The sequence below is a fragment of the Lolium perenne genome, chromosome 3, assembly GCF_019359855.2.
Source record: "Lolium perenne isolate Kyuss_39 chromosome 3, Kyuss_2.0, whole genome shotgun sequence".
Classification (NCBI taxonomy): Eukaryota; Viridiplantae; Streptophyta; class Magnoliopsida; order Poales; family Poaceae; genus Lolium; species Lolium perenne.
The window spans coordinates 132,598,654-132,606,226 of record NC_067246.2 but is presented as its reverse complement, the minus strand read 5'-3'; the positions used below and the strand labels follow the sequence as shown (position 1 = coordinate 132,606,226).

The following is a 7,573-nucleotide window of genomic DNA, read 5'->3' as shown; positions in this document are numbered from 1 at the left end:
AATGGCCCTTGGCCGGCCACCTCCACTCCTCTTGCTCTCATTTTTCTTCTCTCCACTCACTCCTCCACCTTATCTACTCCCTCACACTCTTCTCCTACTCTCCCCCACGAAAATGCAGCTCCACCTAGCTCCCATGGCCGGCCATGGCCATGGAAAGAACTCCAAGATGAAGCTCCCTCCTCCCTCAAGCTCCTCCTCACCATGAGAGCCTCCCTCTCCTTCTTCTCCCCAACCCTAGATGGTTTTCTCTCCTCTTCCTCTTCCTCCATTGCTAAGATTGGATCTTGATGCAGGTGCATGTTGGTCCAAGCATGGAGAAGCTTGAGCTATCCTCAGATCTGAAGTTCTTGAGCAAAGTTCGTCCAAAACCTTGCAGTAATTTCTGTATCTTGCTGTTTCAGATTCTGGTACGAACTTGTAAAATCCGCCAAATCTTGTGTGCAGATCCAAATCGAGTGATTCAAAGTTCCGCAGATAGGTATTGAAAAGATCTACAACTTGACGTTGGTCTCATCCTCAAATTCGTTACGGATTTTGCATGGTAAATAAAGTTCTGCAAACATGCAGAATCACTGTTTGTGAGATTTCTTCCGTTTTACAAAACCTTTTTGAGCAAACTCAACTGCGGTTGAAAGCCCTCTCCCGTACCTTCATTTTGGCGGTGGTTTCACTTCGATTGACCTCCTGAAAATGAAATGGTTTGCAGATCAAGATCTGGTCAGATCTGACTTTGTCGAATTAAATCAGGAGCTTGGAAACTAATTTTTGAATGAAACCAACTGGGTAAGAACCACCTATTCAATACCTTTCAGATGCAGCAGACCTCATTTTTTTTTGATCTGTGTATGATTTTTGGTGAATTAAACTTGTTCTGTGTGTTCTGCAGACATGGCTGTTAGCTTTTAAATCACCAAAAATCCATTTTTGAACCTAATTGAGTGATTCCAGTTCTGTAGGACTACGGAATGTTTTCTTAATCATCTCAAACAAGTTTCAAACCTTTATCTGTTCTGTAACTCTAGAGGTAAAGCAAATGGTATAGACATGCAGTAATCTTGTCAATCCATTTGTGAGAGTTTCAGAAATAATTTTTAACCCAAATCCAATTTTGTATGCCTCTCTGTTTAAATACCTTTCAAATGTCAGTGGTCCCATATTTTTAGGATTTTTCTACGATTTATGGCTTACAGATCTTGTTTTCTGTACAGTCAGATTCAAACAAATTCCTAAATTTGTAGGTTTAGTATTTTTGAGTGAATCCAATTGGGTTAGTCTTGTATTAGTACTGGCCATCTAGGAAAAATAGTGTTAGTCTCTGTTCATGCATTTTCGTTACTGTTAGTAAGGTATATGTGTGACATGCATTGTTGGACCAAAACTTGTTGGGTTTATTTAAAAACCTTGACCAACTCTTTTATTTAGAACTGGGCAACCTTTGTTTTATGCTTGCAAAACAAAACCTCTGCAACTCAACTTTAGCCCTATTGTTTTGCTTAAGTTTTCAAATGATGTGGAATGTGGTTTGCTTCCTATTTTGGATGTTGTGTTATGTGAGCAAACTAAGTTAGGAAAACTATTTTCTACTTTTCCAAAAATGTTTGAAAATGTTTTGTGAATGTATTTGATGTCAAACTAATGCTCTTGTCCTCTTTATGATGTTATCTACCAGGGGATACTTAGTTGTGCCATGGTGATACCTAGAGAGGCAATTGCTAAGTCGTGGCACTCTCACACCTTTACTAGGTAAATAAATGGGGTTTTCTAAATTAAAACTCTTGAAGTTGTTTTGTGGTATCTATAAGTCCTTAGTATGTTATACCTTGGCTGCATGGTTAGTTGTTGATTGTTGAATGTTGTCTTGTTGATGCAATGTGATTGATTGTGTTCCTTTTATATTTTCCGGCTTAGATGCGAACAATTCCGGAGAAGAAGAAGAAGTGGAATTGGACAAGGATTTTATTTATATTGTTGGGATTCTTATATTGATAGAGTTGAAGAAGTACAGGGACAAATAAGCCAAGGCAAGCCATCTTTTGATCTCTGATCCGGTGTCTAGTTGGATGTCATTTGTTGATGTTCAAAGCACCTTCATTCTATGTGTGTTATTATCTCTATTTATGTCATCTATGTGTGTTTGCAAGTGGGGTACTCCCTAGTGGTGATGCTCCTCTATTTGTCCTTGTGTTATGGGATGCATGGTAGCAAGGCCGTGCTATCCCACTTGGTTATCTTGTATGCTCAACTTGAGCATGTTCCATCTCAAGATAGTAACTTACACCACACCCACCCCATTTGTAGTATAGAGGTATCATTGTCATGATCTTGGTGTATTCTCAACTTGAGAGGGGTATGCCGTGTACCATCTTGGAGAATATGTTAGATAGTGACACTCCACTATCTAAGTTGTGTAGTTAGCACCATAAATCTGAGAGTATATTCCTCCTTGTGTTGTCATAATACATGCTTAACTTAAGCAAGTATGATCCACTGCACTACCCCTTTATACCTCATCTATGACGGGATGACTCTCATCTCGGCCGTAGTGCAATACTAGTTCAACTCATGAAACTATAGGTTGGGAACCCCTCAAGGTTTACCTTGTTGTAAATGTTTATGAAAACCTTGGGTGAGGCAACCTTACCGAAGCATATGGTTTATGAAAGAGAAGGATCTTGACAAAGATGGTTGGAAAGAGGAAAGTGTGGGTGTGACTTGGGTTTTTGAGAAAAACGACACATGGTTCTTTGTATTCGCCCGGAACAATTACACAGCGCAACCACATTACCCTGGAGTGGGACGGGGCTTAGCTCATAGTTTGTTCTTCTTAACATGGGACACCACACAACTATATAAGGGTAAGGTTACCCCTGAATCCGGATTGTCATTGGTGGAGACAATAGTATAACGGGAGGCCTTCGGGGCTGACCCGTCCGGAAGACACTATGGGTCTCCTGGCTTGGCGGTGGAGCCACGCTCAAAGTGAGGTGAGCTGCCACGGTGCCGGGGAGGTACATACTCCATAGGGTAGGATCCCGTGCTAAGACGAATAGGCGAAAGGCTATGTCTGAGTTTTTGTCATGGCATAGTAGATATGCAGGGATGATGCCCACATGATGAACTCGCGGATCTTGTGGGGAAAGTGTGCAAACTCTGCAGAGTTAAAACTATTCGAATAGCCGCGTCCGCGGTCATGGACGGTTGGGATGGCCGTTACCGAGCTGTGTCGAGTTTTGGTTTAGAAAATGATTTCCAAAGGAAATGTGTGTGTTGGATGTACCGGAAGGGTACGGAAAGGCTGGTGCTGACCATATGGAGATGGTCGAGGAAAATGAAACAAAATTGGGTGACCCTTCCTAGTGTTTCATGTAGAGGAACTCTGCTTTAACAAAGATATAGAGATGTCATAGGACTTTCTTAGTGTCCCCTTCAACTGTGATGTGGGATGCTATATCCACAAGAGAAACTGATTCTCTTTCACATGCTATATCCACAAGAGAAACTGACTCTCTTTCACATGCTATATCCACAAGAGAAACTGATTCTCTTTCACATGCTATATCCACAAGAGAAACTGATTCTCTTTCACATGCTATATCCACAAGAGAAACTGAGTCTCTTTCACATGCTATATCCACCAGAGAAACTATTCTTCCTCTCTTGTCTTCTTTAGTTAGAATTGTTATCACCTTCTTGATGGTTTGCGAGTACAATTCAAATGTACTCACGGCTTTGTCCCTGGCTATTTACTTGGCCAGACCTGGAGGACTTCGACAGATGAAGAAGGAGTTGACGACGTCTATGCGAGCTAGGAACGTCTTCCCAGTCAGTTGCCTGTAGGGTTAAGGCAGATGACTTGGGCTCTATGCTGCTGAAGTGATTCTGCTACTCTGATGATTAGATTAGGCCCTTCGAGGCTATCTTGTAAAGATGGGTCATGTGACTTTATTGTAATTTTCTTATTCCGTTTTGTAAAGGATGATGTAATTTGATATCAGTTCGGTTATGTGTTCACGACACACTGATCATGGGAACGTGAACTGTATACATAACAGGGTATTTCGGACAGCTAGTCCGGGGTCCCCACACTACCTTTAAACAATTCAAAATTTACTATCTCTTATTTGTGTCAATGTTTTATAGCTCATGAGGAAGTATGTGGTGTTTTATCTTTCAATCTTGTTGGGCAACTTTCACCAATGGACTAGTGGCTTCATCCGCTTATCCAATAATTTTGCAAAAAGAGTTGGCAATGGGGTTCCTAGCCCCGATTAATTAACCTTCATAATTTTACAAACAGACACTCCTTCATGGTATGAGATTGTTGGCAGGCACCCGAGGATTCGGTTAGCCATGGTTTATGAAAGCAAAGGTTGGAAGGAGTGTCAACCAAAAATAAAACTTTATGGGAGCCGCTCTTCGAGAGTTTGTCTGGCAAGGGGGTTAGAGTACCCGCTACCAGTTGTTGATAACAACAAACACCTCTCAAAATGTTACTTTTATTCTCTTTATATGATTTCAAAACTGAAAAAGCTCTAGCACATGATTTAATCCCTGCTTCCCTCTGCGAAGGGCCTGTCTTTTACTTTATGTTGAGTCAGTAAACCTATTTCCCTCCATCTTAAGCAAGTATTTGAGTTGTTGTGATCAAATCATTTATATTGTGATGTATTTCATCATGCCTTTTATTCTTCCTTGTTTAGTAAAAGTTTTATCTGAATGAATATAGCTTTGAAAGTTATCAATGATTACGAGAGATTATTATGATTGAATATGCAAGTTGTGCCATATAAGCTTTAACATAATCTGTTAATTGTTCTCTAACCAAGAACGAAGTTTGCCATCACCAATTATGATTTCTTATGCACCTTTATTTGTGATTACCTTGTACTTGTTTCAAGTTGAATTATATGAGGAAGTTGTTCACTAGAATGTCTTGTGTGAATTAATATGATGCTTCTTGTCCGTATTTTATTTATCGACTCTTCACTCCATAAACATGTGGTCCTGTTTACCGAGTTCAGTTTCGCTTGGGGACAAGCGAAGTCTAAATTGGGGGGAGTTGATACGTCCATTTTGCATCACTATTTTATATCATAATTTGCTGTTATTCATTGATATATTTCATATTTAGAGGTAATACTTATGTTATTTCATCTATTTTGCATGTTTCATGATTATTGGAGGATCGCACACCGGAGTCAGGATTCTGCCAGAAAAAGCGCCGTCAAAATGCAATATTTCGGAAGATCAACAATTGACGGAATTTATATGAAAAATCCTATTTTTCCAGAAGACGACGAGAGCCAGAAGGAGGAGCCGAGGAGGGCCGCCATGGGCCCCCCTCACAGGCTGGCGCGGGCCTTGCCCTAGCCGCGCCGCCATGTGGGGAGGGGGCCCACAGCCCCCTCTGGCCTCCTCTCCTTCGCGTACATCTTCGTCCCAAAAACCTAAGCTCCAGAGGATAGTCGCGAAGAGTCACAGCCGCCTCTGCGGGGCGGAAAATACCAGAGAGAAAAGAGCTCTCCGGCAGGCTGAAATCTGTCGGGGAAATTCCCTCCCGGAGGGGGAAATCGACGCCATCGTCACCGTCATCGAGCTGGACATCATCTCCATCATCATCACCATCATCTCCATCATCATCACCGCCGTCTCCACCGCTGCACCTCGTCATCGCTGTAACAATTTGGGTTGGATCTTGATTGTTTGATAGGGGAAACTCTCCCGGTATTGATTTCTCCTTGTTATTGATGCTATTGAGTGAAACCATTGAACCAAGGTTTATGTTCAGATTGTTATTCATCATCATATCACCTCTGATCATGTTCCATATGATGTCTCGTGAGTAGTTCATTTAGTTCTTGAGGACATGAGTGAAGTCTAAATGTTAGTAGTGAATTATGGTTGAGTAATATTCAATGTTATGATATTTAAGTTGTGGTGTTATTCTTCTAGTGGTGTCATGTGAACGTCGACTACATGATACTTCACCTTTATGGGCCTAGGGGAATACATCTTGTACTCGTTTGCCAATTGCGGGGTTGCCAGAGTGACAGAAACCTGAACCCCCGTTGGTATATCTATGCAGGAGGGATAGCAGGATCTCAGAGTTTAAGGCTGTGGTTAGATTTATCTTAGTTACTTTCTTGTAGTTGCGGATGCTTGCAAGGGGTATAATCACAAGTATGTATTAGTCCTAGGAAGGGCGGTGCATTAGCATAGGTTCACCTACACAACACTTATCAAAACAATGAAGATTAATCATCTGTATGAAGCGAAAGCACTAGACTAAATTCCCGTGTCTCCTCAAGAATGTTTGGTCATTATAAGTAAACAAACCGGCTTGTCCTTTGTGCTAAAAAGGATTGGGCCACTCGCTGCAATTAATTCTCTCGCACTTTACTTACTCGTACTTTATTCATCTGCTACATCAAAACCCCCTGAATACTTGTCTGTGAGCATTTACAGTGAATCCTTTATCGAAACTGCTTGTCAACACCTTCTGCTCCTCATTGGGATCGACATTCTTACTTATCGAAAATACTACGATACACCCCCTATACTTGTGGGTCATCATTAACCACTTCTTGGTACAAATAATCCAATTATGGACTACTTGATATCAATTGTAGCTATTTGTTATCTAAAAATGTACTCTATTATAGGTTTTGACCAATTGGTCGGGACATCTTCTACTTTTTCTCCCATTATTGATCCTATACCAACTACGGTCTTATGTTACCAACTGTGGTCTTCTTATATCTGCTATGATTTCATATATCATCTTCCTTCATGCTATGAATATAGTATCCTAAGTGATTTCCCATGCATTTCCTCTTCTATAATGATTATGGTTCTACTTCTACTTCTCCATAGTCATCATATTTCTTACCTTCATGCTTCTCATGTACTAAAGTACTCCTCTGTTGAGGTTAAGCATGATTTTAGATGAGTACTTGCTTCAAAATATTGTGGTTACTTCCCACAACTTTGCTTCATAATTCTGAAGAACCTTCATCTTGTCTCTGGAATCTTCACAATTCGTCACTTCCTCACACGAATACCAATACCCTCTAGATCTATAACATCAAGTAAAAACTTGATATTGCAACATGCATTTGCATATCAAAGTCAAACTTCATGTATGGATCTAGTCAAACAATGAAAATCCAATAAAATCCAAGAAGATTCAGCCTTGTGCATATAATACACACCATCATAAGCCTGAATATAATAGTTGAGTAAGACATCTCTAAACATCAGGCTCTGATGTGTAGTATATAACACCACATAAGATAGGTTTATATCGTGATACTTAGCACTTATATATGGAAGTCTACTATTTGTCTCAACCTTTACCTGAATTGCACATTTGCAATGAGATAAACTTGAAACAAAGTGGTCTGGAATAGTTGTGGTTGACCTAAAGTTCTTCGGAAGTATAAGCTTAACTTCTATGTTGTTGAGGACTGTCTCCCATGATATCTTCTGGTTCTAATGTGGCTACTCTATACACATATCTATTGGAATATAGCTCCTATACTTCCAAGCGTTTATATCATAAGACTATGGTCAT

General features: G+C 40.4%; 1 long non-coding RNA gene across 1 annotated transcript; it reads left to right on the top strand.

Moving 5' to 3' along the window:
• LOC139829944 (uncharacterized) lies at positions 1-1,745 on the top strand. The gene is made up of 4 exons (XR_011754113.1): positions 1-356; positions 445-541; positions 707-783; positions 1,670-1,745. It is a non-coding gene; the product is annotated as an uncharacterized lncRNA (long non-coding RNA).
• The last annotated feature ends 5,828 nt before the right edge of the window (positions 1,746-7,573 follow it).